Raw genomic sequence first — 13,645 nt, 5'->3', positions numbered from 1 at the left:
GCCTTTTTCACTCTCATACTCCCGTGTCAAGTGGAGTTTTCCAGAGGCTACATGACAAGTGGTGCTGCCGCAAATTAAATAAAAAAGTTAACAAGATTCCAGCTGTCTTCCATTAAATTAGACATAGAAAAGAACTGCGAAAGTAAAAACAATGTCACTCACTGAATTTGTTCTGGAAAATGTAGTTATTTTCGTACAGTTCAGTTCAGTTGCTCAGTCGTCTCTCTTTGTGACCCCATGGACTGCAGCATGCCAGGCTTCCCTGTCCTTCACCAACTCCCAGTTTGCTTAAACTCATCTTCATCAGGTCAGTGATGCCATCCAACCATCTCATCCTCTGTCGTCCCCTTCTCCTCCTGCCTTCAATCTTTCCCAGCATCACAGTCTTCTCCACTGCATCAGTTCTTTGCATCAGGTAGCCAAGTATTGGAGCTTCAGCTTCAGCATGTCCTTCCGATGGGTACTCAGGACTGATTTCCATTAGGATGGACTGGTTGGATCTCCTTGGTGTTCAAGGACTCTCAAGAGTCTTCTCCAACCCCACAGTTCAAAAGCATCAATTCTTCCATGCTCAGCTTTCTTTATGGTCCAACTCTCACACCCATACGTGACTATTGGAAAAACCATAGCTTTGACTAGGCAGACTTTTGTCAGCAAAGTAATGCCTCTGCTTTTTAATACACTGTCAAGGTATGTCATAGCTTTTCTTCCAAGGAACAACCGTCTTTTAATATCATGGCTGTGGTCACTGTCTGCAATGATTTGGGAGCCCAAGAAAATAAAGTCCTGTTTCCGCTGTTTCCCCATCTATGTGCCATGAAGTGATGGGACCGGATGCCATGATCTTAGTTTTTGTATGATGAGTTTTAAGCCAGCTTTTTCACTTTCCTCTTTCACCTTCATCAAGAGGCCCTTTAGTTCTTCTTCACTTTCTGCCATAAGGGTGGTGTCATTTGCATATCTGAGGCTATTGATATTTCTCCCAGCAATCTTGATTTCAGCTTGTGCTTCATCCAGCCCAGCATTTCTCAAGATGTACTCTGCATATAAGTTCAATAAGCAGGGTGACAATATACAGCCTTGACGAACTCCTTTCCCAATTTGGAATCAGTCTGTTGTTCCATGTCCAGTTTTAACTGTTGCTTCTTGACTTGCATACAGATTTCTCAGGAGGCAGGTAAGGTGGTCTGGTATTCACATCTCCTGAAGAATTGTCCATGATTTGTGGTGAACCACACTGTCAAAGGCTTTGGTGTAGTCAATAAAGCAGAAGCAGAAGCAGATGTTTTTCTGGAACTCTCTTGCTTCTTTGATGATCCAATGGATGCTGGCAATTTGATCTCTGATTCCTCTGTGCCTTTTCTAAATCCAGCTTGAACATCTGGAAGTTCTCAGTTCATGCACTGTTAAAGATAAGCTTGGAGAATTTTGAGCATGTAATTTACAACTTTGATAGCATGTAAAATAAGTGCAATTATGTGGTAGTTTGAACATTCTTTGGCATTGCCTTTCTTTGGGACTGGAATGAAAACTGACCTTTTCCAATCCTGAGGCCACTGCTGAGTTTTCCAAATTTGCTGGCATATTGAGTGTAGCACTTTCACAGCATCATCTTTTAGGACTTGAAATAGCTCAGCTGGAATTCCATCACCTCCACTCCTTTGTTCGTAGTGATACTTCCCAAAGCCCACTTGACTTCGCACTCCAGGATGTCTGGGCTAGGTGAGTGATCACACCATTGTGGTTATCTGGGTCATTAAGATCTCTTTTGTACAGTTCTTCTGTGTATTCTTGCCACTCTTTCATAATATCTTCTGCTTCTATTAGGTCCATACCGTTTCTGTCCTTTATTGTGACCATCTTTGCATGAAATATTCCCTTGGTATCTCTAATTTTCTTGAAGAGATCTCTAGTCTTTCCCATTCTATTGTTTTCCTCTATTTCTTTGCACTGATCACTGAGGAAGACTTTCTTATCTCTCCTTGCTATTCTTTTCTCTTTTGCCTTTAGCCTCTCTTCTTTTCTCAGCTATCTGTAAGGCCTCCTCAGACGACCATTTTGCCTTTTTGCATTTGTTTTTCTTGGGGATGGTCTTGATCACTGTTTCCTGTACAATGTCACAAACCTCTGCCCATAGTTCTTCAGGCACTCTAATCAGATCTAATCCCGTGAATCTATCTGTCACTTCCACTGTATAATCATAAGTGATTTGATTTAGGCATATCCGAATGGTCCAGTGGTCTTCCCTACTTTCTTCAATTTAAGTCTGAATTTTGCAATAAGGAGTTCATGATCTGAGCCACATATGAATGAAACAACAATCACAGAAAACTAACCAAACTGATCACATGCACCACAGCCTTGTCTAACTCAATGAAACTATGAGCCATGCCGTGTAGGGCCACCCAAGATGGACAGGTCATGGTGGAGAGTTCTGACAAAACGTGGTCCACTGGAGAAGGGAATGGAAAACCACTTCAGTATTGTTGCCTTGAGAACCCCATGAACAGTATGAAAAGGCAAAAAGATATGACACTGAGAGATGAACTCCCCAGGTCAGTAGGTACCCAATATGCTACTGAAGAAGAGTGGAGAAATAACTCCAGAAAGAATGAAGAGACTGAGCCAAAGCAAAAACAATGCCCAGTTGTGGATGTGACTGGTGATGGAAGTAAAGTCTGGTGCTATAAAGAACCATACTGCATAGGAACCTGGAATGTTAGGTCCATGAATCAAGGTCAATCGGAAGTGGTCAAACAGGAGATGGCAAGAGTGAACATCAACATTTTAGGAATCGGTGAACAAAAATGGACTGGATTGGGCGAATTTAATTCAGATGACCATTATACCTACTACTGTGGGCAAGAATCCCTTAGAAGAAATGGAGTAACCCTCATAGTCAACAAGAGTCCAAAATGTAGTATTTGGGTGTAATCTCAAAAATGACAGAATGATATCGGTTCGTTTCCAAGGCAAACCATTCAATATCACAGTAATTCAAGTCTATGCCCCAACCACTAATGCCAAAGAAGCTGAAGTTGAACGGTTTTATGATGACCGACAAGATCTTCTAGAACTAACACCAAAAAAAAGATGTCCTTTTCATCATAAGGGACTGGAATGCAAAAGCAAGAAGTCAGTTATTTTCATTAAAAACATGTTATTGATATTAACACTGTTGTTGTTTGTTCAGTCACCAAGTCATGTCCAATTCTTTGTGACCCCATGGACTGCAACATGCCAGGCTTCCCTGTCCTTCACCATCTCCTGGAGTTTGCTCAAATTCATGTCCATTGAGTCAGTAATGCTATCTAACCATCTCAAGCTCTGCTGCCCTCTTCTCCTTTTGCCTTCAGTCTTTCCCAGCATCAGGGTCTTTTCCAATGAGTTGGCTCTTCCGATCAGGTGGCCAAAGTACTGGAGCTTCAACTTCAGCATCAGTCATTCCATTGAATTTTCAGCGTTGACTTCCTTTAGGATCAACTGGTTTATTTCCTTGCTGTCCAAGGGACTCTCAATTCTTCTCCAGCCAACAATTTGAAAGCATCAGTTCTTCAGCACTCAGCCTTCTTTATGATCCAACTCTCACATCTATACATGACTACTGGAAAAAAACCATAGCTTTGACCATACGAATCTTTGTCGGCAAGTGATGTCTCTGCTTTTTAACATGCTATCTAGGTTTGTCAAACTTTCCTTCCAAGGAAAACAAGCTTTCCTTTTAATTTCATGGCTGCAATCACTGTCCACAGTGGTTTTGCAGCCCTAGAAAATAAAGTCTGTCACTGCTTCCACTTTTTCCCCTTCTATTTGCCATGAAGCAATAGGACCGGATGCCATAATCTTAGTGTTTTGAATGCTGAGTTTTAAGTCAGCTTTTTCACTCTCCTCTTGCACCTTTAACAAGAGGCTCTTTAGTTCTTCTTCATTTTCTGCTGCTGATATATAATGGCTTTTATTATTTTTTAAAGAATTAATAAATATTTTTCTAAATTTCTCAGTTTTCACTTCTGTGAAGTGAAATGAAAGTCGCTCAGTTATGTCTGACTCTTTGTGACTCCATGAACTACACAGTCTATGGATTTCTCCAGGCCAGAATACTGGAATGGGTAGCCTTTCTCTCCTCCAGGTACTCTTACCAAACTAATATGGTAAAATATTGATGGATATAAACCACCTAAACATAAAATCATTGGGAGCCTCAATATTTTCTAAGAGTATAGGAGACCTGAGACCAAAACCTTTGAGAATGGTTGCGCTTCCCTGGCTGCCTCTTGTTCACTTATCTTTATCTCCGTAAAACATAGGTTGGCATCCGGTCTCTACATGTGCTTACCACCCAGAACTGGACGGGGGAGGAGAAAAGCCGAAGTCATCACCAGCCCTCTGATGAGGACTGGAAGCAGAAGTTGTCACCAGTTCTGTGATGAAAAACTCACTCAGTGATGGATCACTGGAGTCTGAACTGCAGAGAGCCCAGTAACTAATGTTACTTGTCAGCAGAAAATTTCATTCACGTTAGCTGAGAAAAGTTAATAATCACCAAAGCTTAACCACTGTTTTAAAAGCAGTGATATTCATTCCCACTGAGTTTTCACCCCCCTCAGAACCCACTGTCATCAGTTTACAAAGTTAGCACTTTGAAATAAAACCAAACACAAAAAGGAATTCAAGTTGCCTATCCTACACCAGGCCCTGGAGCAAGAAATGGCAACCCACTCCAGTATTCTTGCCTGGGAAATCCCATGAACAGAGGAGCCTGGCAGGCTGCAGTCCATGGGGTCACAAAGAATCGGATGTTACTGAGCACACGTCATGTGCTTTTCTGACATGTTCTGCCATATTAATTTCCCAGGAAATAATGAGGAGAGGATCAGTTTGCTGTTCACTTAGTGCATTAACTGGTAGGGGTGTAATATAACTTCTCCCTCTTGGGCAACTTAAAAAAACAAAATTTGCTTCCGTAATGAAAGGAAACAAATCAAGAGTCACTTCTGCACTAGCGAAGGTCAAGGCAAAATTAGCCTCTAGGGTTTTAATGAATATGATCCCTGTGTGAAAGTGAAAGTCACTCAGTCGTGTCCGACTCTTAGTGACCCTATGGACAGTCCACGGAATCCTCCAGGCAGAATACTGGAGTGGGTAGCCTTTCCCTTCTCCAGGGGATCTTTCCAACCCAGGGATCGAACCTAGATTTCCCGCATTGCAGGCAGATTCTTTACCAGTTGAGCCACAAGGGAAGCCCATGACCCCTGTAAGAAAGTAAAAAAAAAAAATTGTAGAAATTACTATTATTATTATTTTTTGGCCACACCACACATTTTGTAGGAACTTAGTTCCCTGACCAGGGATCGAACCCATGCTCTCAGCAATAAAAAGCATGGAGTCCTAAACAATGGCCCACCAGGGAATTCTCTGTAAATTATTTATTACTGTGGTTAGATCCACCCCAAGTTATCTTTTCAACATCTGTGTCTTGCTAACATGAAATTAAATTGCAGTTATATATATATTAAAAATTGGTTGCCTAGCAACAATAATTGTATATCAAGTTTAACAGAAATAAAAAGAATATTTGTCTTAAAAATAAAATGAAAGAAAAACTTCAAGAAACTAACAAAGTTGTTCTCTCAGAACACTTCACTGGTGTGGATGGGGGAGGTGGCCCAGAAAACACCCCTGCCCTAAACTGTTACAAACCCAGTGAGCAAGCCAGAGAGCCAGGGTCTGTGTTTAGCTTCCCTTTATCTCCTCAACCCTGACTATTTATGACCAAGTCCTGCTCCTTCCACCTGAGTCCACCCTCTGCTCTCAGCTCCTCTGCCACCACCTTCTCCAGGCCACCACCCTCTCTTACCAGGACCTCTGCAAAGGCTTCTTAATGGATCCACCTGGGTCCAGTCTGGCCTGGTGGGCAACAGTTAACAGGATTGCAAAGAGTCACACAGGACTGAGAAACTGGACATGCACACAAACACTTTCAAAACTTTGTGCGTGCTAAGTCACTTCAGTTGTGTCCAACTCTTTGTGACCCTATGGACTGTAGCCTGCCAGGCTCCTCTGTCAAAAGGATTCTCCAGGCAAGAGTACTAGAGTGGGTTGTCATTCCCTTCTCCTGGGGAATCTTCTCGACCCAGAGATTGAACCCGAGTCTCTTCTGTCTCCTGCACTGGTAGGTGAGTTCTTTACCACTAGGAGCACGTGGGAAGCCCGTCAAAGCTTTAGATTTCTGAAATGCAAATTAAAACCACCCCGAGCTAACACCTCACACTCACCTTAGGATGGCTACTATCAAACCAAAAAAACATAAAATAACAACTGCGAGCAAGGGTGTAGAGGAACTGGAACACTTGCACACTGTTGGTAGGAATGGAAAATGGTGCAGCCACTATGGAAAACAGAGCAGCAGTTCCTTAAGAAACTAAAAATCGAATTACTATATAATCCAGTAATTCCACCTGTAGGTATATACCCAAAAGACCTGAAAGCGGGGACTCAAACCCATGTTCATAGCAGAATTATTTGCAAAAGGTGGAAGCAACCCAAGTGTTATCAACAGATAAACGGATAAATAAAATGTGGTGTACACATAAATGGTCATTCAGCTTTTCAAAGGAAAGAAATTCTGATGCATGCTGCAACATGGATGAGCCCCTAAGATGTTATGTTGAGTGAAATAAACCAGTCATACTGAACCTGGAATAAAACCCAGATCCTTACCATGTTCTCCTCCAGGGTCGTGGTGTCCCACTTTGGCCTTTGGACAGTTCCTAGATCATCTTAGCTCTCCCTTGCCTCTGAATGTTGTTATTTAGTTGCTGTGTCTGACTCTTTTCTGACCTCATGGACTGTAGCCCGCCTGGCTTGTCTGTCTATGGGATTTTCCAGGCAAGAATACTGGAGTGCGTTGCCATTTCCATTTCCACTGTCTTGCCTCTGGCCACTTGCTAATTCCTTTAGTCTAGGAGCACTTTCCCTAATTCTTGACCCACCTGGCTCTTTCTCTTCCTTCCCTTCTCAGCTTAAATGTCACCTCCTGGAGGACTTCCTTGACCATCCTATTGAGCACAGCCCTCCTCATCACATTCATTTCATATTCTGGTCACATCTTTGTAGCAACATTCACAGTCCATAAATATCTTGTTTATTTCTTATTCACTGTCTTAACTTCCCTAGTAGAACAAAAGCTCCATAAGAAAATCATGTCTACTTGTTCACCAGTATATCCCCAGCAGTGAGCTTACTGCCAGGCACCTGTGGTTAGTCGCACTGCATCCCCAGTGGTGAGCATAGTGCCACTGAGTTGCATTGAACATAGCAGCTGAGTTAGCTGCTCAGCTGTGTCTGACTCTTTGCAACCTCATGGACTGTAGTCTGCCAGGCTCCTCTGTCCATGGACTTCTCCAGGCCAGAATACTGGAGTGGGTAGCCATTCCCTTCTCCAGGGGATCTTTTCAACCCAGGGATCAAACCTGGGTCTTCTGCATTGCAGGCAGATTCTTTACCATCTGAACTACCAGGGAAGTACCTGACACATAACATGTCTTTATACCCAGGATGAAGGGAGAAATAAATACACAGAGTGAAGGGAGTACTGAAGCCGCACACAAGAATGTTTCACTGAATATTCAAAGCCCAGACAGCGTTTCAGACTTCTGATATTGACTCCTCTTCAGATACTCCTCATTCAACCTCATTCATCAAGTACCCCAATAAACAGAACAGTCCCTGCTCTTGTGGAGCTCAGATTCTAGCGGTGGTCCAAAGGACAACAGTCAAATGGACAAAAAGGATGCCAAGTGGTTATGAGCACCATTAGAGAAAAATAAAGCAGAGGACGGACAGTAAGGCATGCTGGGGAGAGGGCAACATAATTTTTACATAAGGTGGATTGAGAAGCCTCTCTGATAAAGGGGGACACATGAAAATACCTGAAGGGAGGGAGGAAGCAAGCCATGTGGGTCTCTGGGAAGTGGGGTACGACTGTGCGTGCCAAGTCCACGGTCAACAAGGGCAGTGTGGTTACAGCAGAATGAGCAAGGGGAGGAACAGCAGGAGATGAGGTTGTCAGCGGTAAGAGGGGTGCTTTGAGGGCCAATGTAAGAGGACTGGCTGTGGGGAGCCACCAGGGGATTTTGTGATCAGAAAAAGAACATGATTTGACCTACATTTTAAAATTGCTACTTTGGCTTCTAGGGAGAATAAACTGTAGAGGAGAATGAAAGTAGGCAGAGACTACTCAGGAGGCTACTGGAATAATCTATGGGAAGATGGATGATAACTTGGACTAGAGTGGGTAGCTGTGAAGACGATGGTGGGTGGTCAATTAGGGGGTATACTTTGAAAACAGAGTTCAAGCTCACAGGAGGTGCTGATTATACACAATACTGATGGGAGAAATGATGGGGTATATACTGTTTATGGAATAAAGTTATTACCTTTGAAAAAGAACACATACGGTTTTTGGGGAAAAAAATATAAAGCTATTTTAAATCTGGGTGAAGGGGAGGATAAAACTAGAGGAGGCAAAGATGACACTGAAGTCTTGGGCCCAAGCAATTTATTACATCAGTTTACAAAGTAAAGACAGTAAGAAGAATGGAAGTGGGGAGAGATTAAATAGTTCTTTTAAGACACAAGATTATTAAGCAGGTAGATGGAGTTGTCATGAAGATATATAATCTGATGTGTGGGGCAGAGGGCAGGTTAGGATGACACTTTGAGAGCTGTCAGCTTCTAGATGGCATACAACACCATGAGACAGAGTTTAAGACCACTAGGTAGGGGGTATAGACAGAGAGGAAGAAGTCTGAGGATGAAGTCCTGTAACCCAGCAACAATGGCAGCAAGAGACTAGGGCTAGTTCTCCAAGAGAACTGAGACTGGCTTCCTAGAAACCAGTTAGTATTTCAAGAAAGAGCGATTACTGATTTGGCAATGAGGTGGTAGCTGAGCACCTCATCAAGAACAATTTTGATGGAACACTGGGGATGGAAGCTGACTGGAGAGGGTCCAAGGACGTGGAGACAGGAAGCACAGACTTCCGAGAATTTTTACTATTAAGGAAAGAGTCAATAGGGACTTCCCTGGTGGTTCAGTGGTTAAGACTCTGTGTTTCCACTGCAGGGGGACACGGGTTCTATCCTTAGTTGGGGAACTAAGATCCCACAGGCCACATGGCACCGCCAAAAAAAAAAAAGAGTAGATAAATGGGGGTTGGGAGAAGCAGATGAGGCAAAGTAGGGTCTAGAGAGGTTTTTGCTTGTGTGTTTTCAAGGACAGCAGAGAGTACAGCCTGACTCACACTGACAGAAAATATGGTGACACGGGACAGCAGGGACAACACCAGACATGACGGCGGGAGCTCGCACACACCTTCCTCTGAGTGCCTTCCTTTTCCTTTTCTCAGTGGAAGGGAAATAACACCGCCGGCTGAGAGTGTAGAAAGAGGAGTCAGGGGTTTAAAGAGAGAAGGTACCAAGTAGCCATCTAGAAGAGACAAAAAGAACAAACTGAAGAAATAAATGGCAACCCACTACAGTATTCTTGCCTGGAAAATCCCATGGACAGAGGAGCCTGGTGGGCTACAGTCCACAGGGTCACAAAGAATCGGACACGGCTGAAGACACTTAGCACGCAGAGTCAACTGCTAGGCAACACTAAGCAAGCTCGTGACTGCTGGAGACCAGCGACTGTGGACTCAAAATGAACCCCAGAAGACCATTCAAGATGGTGGTATCTTTGTCTCCAGCCACAAACAGCTTTGTGGGGTGAAGCAGGCGGAGAGCTGGATTTAACCCCAAGTGGGGTCTTGCCAGGCAGGCAGGTTAGAGGGAGGGAGGGACAGAGGAATCGATCGATGACAATGAAGAGTCCTCCCTGATGAAGAGCAGTGTGGAAGTGCACAGGGGGAAGGCTCATGGGCTGCAGATCCCAGGGCAGCTGCCTTTAAGACACGGTAAGAAAGTGATTTAGGGACTTTCCTGGTGGTCCAGTGGTTAAGAATCTGCCTTCCATTGCAGGAGATGTGGGTTTGATCCCTGATTGGGGAACTGAGATCCCACATGCTATGGGGCAACCAAGCCCAGGAGTCATAACTGCTGAGCCAGTGTGCCACCTGGGAAGGCCCTGGCACATAGTGGGTACCCTTTAAATATCTGGTGAGTTAATGAAAGCATGAATGAAACATAACTAGAAAATGCATTGCACATGAAATTTACTATTATTGGAATAATAATATTGCCTCTGAAAAAGCACACACACACACAGCTTTTAGAAAAATCACGAAGCCACTTTAAATCTGGGTGCCAAGTTCAGCCTGCGATGTTAAATTCAGATGTTCTCCTCAGTGTTATAAACATAGCACAAATGTCCTGACTCACTGCAATAAGGGCTTGAAGGAAGTTTTCCAAAGAAGAAAGATTTCCACTGCGCCGTCTTCCCCATTCCCTCCCCAGTACCATTCCACAAACACAGGTTTAAAAAAAAGAAGAAGAATGAAGGCTTCGCGAAATAGCCTGTGGACTATTAAGGGAGAGGGGGGAGTTGAGGAAGGAGAAGGGGCAGGTCCACCCATGACATGAGCTGGAAAATGATTGGCAGAACCTGTCCTGACTTCCCATCTTAAAGGCCTGCTGGGGAGCGAAGAAACAGCCACACAGCAACTCTCTCAGTAGGAGACAAAGCCTTTCAGTGGATTGGCCACCTTCCACCATGGTGGCGGCTCTGAACTGGTTTAGCAACCTGAGGACCCTGAGAATATCTGGACTGGAGACTCCCTCCTAAAGAAAGGCTTTGAGCAATCACAGGTATGAAAGCCTATCTAATTAATCTATTAAGAGATGTGACCTCACTTTTATCACAAGAAGAACATATGAGACACAAACTAAAAATAGCACCACACACCAAAATATTAAGCGTTTTTCTCTTTGCTTACTCTACTTTATATATAAGCACACAAGACTGGTATAATCTCTCTAAGGGACTTTTGCTTAAAAAGAATTGTTTTCCTAGATGTCATAGACAGAAAAAACCCAAAAGCATAAAAAGGAACTTCCAATTCCTCAACTTGTGTCCTAACCCACAGTTCAAACCCAAACATACTGATCATGAAAGTTCATTCCAAGTTTTTCTTGTCTTGACTCTTTCAGTTCTTATTTCAAAAATAACATTAAAATAGAGGTTTCCCAGGAATTCCTTGGTGGGCCAATGGGTAGGACTCAGTACTTTCACTGCTGAGGGCCAGGGTTCCACTTCAGGATGCCTGGGGTTCTATCCCTGGTCGAGGAACTAAGATCACGCAAGCCACATGGCACAGCCAAAACAAACAAAAAAAAAACAATAATAAAGTTTTTAAAGGATAAAAAAGGTAAAATAAATAGAGGTTTCCCTGGAACTGTTCTGACGCAGTATTTCCTACCCTCTCGGTTCTGATTAACTAAAAATAGACTCAAAACAGCCTCTGTTCAAAACAGCAAGGGCCACAGTGGTGACATGAGGCAGAAGCTAAGACAGGATGGGCCAAATTGTTCCTCCTATTTTTAGCATCTGTGTTGGGGAAAACTAAGTCTAAAAGGCATTGTTTTCAATTTAGCAAACAGTCATTCTACAAAAGCATCTTACTTTTCTAAATTATTACAGTCTAAATTTCAACATAAAGAAAAACGCTTTCAAATATTTATTCTTCCAGATGGCATCCTTCTAGAGATATCTTTTGTTTTGATTATATTATTGTAGTTTTTTTTTTTTTCAATACCTGGTCATGTCTAAAACTTCTAAAATGCTATGACAATTTCACCATATTCCTTTGGCTTCCCTGGTGGCTCAGACGGTAAAGTATCTGCCTGCAATGCAGGAGACCTGGGTTCGATCCCTGGGTTGGGAGGATCCCCTGGAGGAGGGAATGGCAACCCATTCCAGTATTCTTGCCTGGAGAATCCCATGGACAGAGGAGCCTTGCAGGCTATAGTCCACAGGGTCAAAAAGAGTTGGGCACAACTTAGCGACTTTCACTTTCACATGTACACATCTAAACCCAACAATATATCTCAAAATAAATACATTCAAATCTGAATACCATACCTCTGTGATCTAAAGTTCACAAGTTTTTTAACATTTTCACTTAAAGCTCCAAAAGTCTTGTCATTTAAATCCCCTCTATTTTAAAGGATATATTAAACTCAATCTACCACTGTCACACGAGGCCGAAAATATGAAAAAACACTTTTTTAAATCTTAACATTATAGAAGTGACTTAATTTCTCCTTCAAAGATATTCAACTGGAAAAAAAATTTCAACTGAACACCAGTTAAATGTGTCCTTCCTTTTCAATACCACCCTATCATCTCCTCTCCTACAAAACAGAAGTGAATACATTACTCAGACAGTAAAGTTTTCTGGGTTAGTCACTGACAATTAACTTTGGGAGGCTGTTCAAACTCTAAGACAAAAACCTAATTAATATTAACAGGATTAACACTTACCAAACCCTGATGATGCGCCAGATGCTGGTTCTAAGGGCTTCATGGATATAAATTTAGTTCAAAATCCAAAGAGATGGTACACTCATTTTCCCATTTTTCAAATGAGAAAACTGAACTAAGAGAGGTTACGTGACCTGCTCAAGGTCATATAGCTAGAAAACGAAAGAACAGGTAAGTCTAACTCCAGATCCCATTGATCTTTAGAGAAGAAAATCCCCTCTGAGGTTGCAGGGACTTGCAAATGGAGGCATCCTTACTCCTGATGATACTGTGCTGTCCATCTATGACTAGTTATGAATAAATGCATTTATGTATAGGATGTTGATACTACAGATACAGTATTTATATTCTAACAATATTAGTATATTAATAAACTCCCTCTTTAATGAGTTTATATTTTGAAATAAAGAATATTTTGGACTTCCCTTGTGGTCCAGTGACTAGGAATCTACCTGTCAACGCAGGGGACACAGGTTTCGATCCCTGGTCCGGGAAGACTACACATGCCTCAGGGCAACTAAGCCCACGTTTAAGAACTACTGAAGCCTGTGTGCCTAGAGCCTGTGCTCTGCAACAAGAGAAGGAATTGCAATGAGAAGCCTGCACACCACAACTAGAGAGTACCCTCAACTTGCCACAACTAGAAAAAGCCTGTACAGCAATGAAGATACAGCACAGCAAAAAATAAAATTTAAAAATATTTCCACTTTCTGGTTTAAAGTATATAGTGAAAGTGAAGTTTCTCAGTCGTGTCAGACTCTTTGCGACCCCATGGACAGTAGCCTACCAGGCTCCTCTGTCCATGGGATTTTCCAGGCAAGGGTACTGGAGTGGGTTGCCATCTCCCTCTCCAGGGGATCTTCCCAACCCAGGGATCGAACCCGGGTCTCCCACATTGCAGGCAGATGCTTTACCATCTGAGCCACCAGAGAAGAACAATTAAAGTATATAGAGTATCAATAAATAAAATGAAAAAAAATGATACTTTGGGAACATTATCTTGTCCCCCAAATTCAGTCCTTTGCTGGTTTATTAAGTGCGTACTTTGCACCAACCACTGCAGCAGGCACTAAATGGAGTCATAAGCTCTACCCTCAAGGATTTCCAGATCCATTGGGGAAAGACATAGAAGAAAATCAACAATTATGACACAGCAAAATAA

At 42.7% G+C, this 13,645-nt stretch overlaps 1 protein-coding gene and 1 long non-coding RNA gene across 23 annotated transcripts in view; both read right to left on the bottom strand.

The window, feature by feature from the left end:
- Positions 1–13,645, bottom strand: part of UBE4B (ubiquitination factor E4B) — a 125,952-nt gene that overhangs the window by 87,309 nt on the left and 24,998 nt on the right. For 8 of the 22 annotated variants that reach the window (XR_014053412.1, XR_014053411.1, XR_014053409.1 and 5 more), the window contains exon 1: positions 163–3,016. The exons of 13 other annotated variants lie outside the window; for them this stretch is intronic. The gene's annotated coding sequence lies outside the window, so the exon portion shown is untranslated. Of the gene's footprint in view, positions 1–162; positions 3,017–12,483; positions 12,636–13,645 lie in introns of those variants that run through there. One more of the 22 variants, XM_081489375.1, reaches the window with a different exon arrangement.
- On the bottom strand, positions 1,992–4,126 carry LOC145505963 (uncharacterized). The gene is made up of 2 exons (XR_014053413.1): positions 4,068–4,126; positions 1,992–3,230 (listed from the first exon to the last, which is right to left on the bottom strand). It is a non-coding gene; the product is annotated as an uncharacterized LOC145505963 (long non-coding RNA).

This window comes from Giraffa tippelskirchi, chromosome 5 (genome assembly GCF_054371585.1).
Source record: "Giraffa tippelskirchi isolate mGirTip1 chromosome 5, T2T-mGirTip1v1.2.pri, whole genome shotgun sequence".
NCBI lineage: Eukaryota > Metazoa > Chordata > Mammalia > Artiodactyla > Giraffidae > Giraffa > Giraffa tippelskirchi.
The sequence above is the reverse complement of the archived record's forward strand: the minus strand, read 5'-3'. Positions and strand labels throughout refer to the sequence as shown.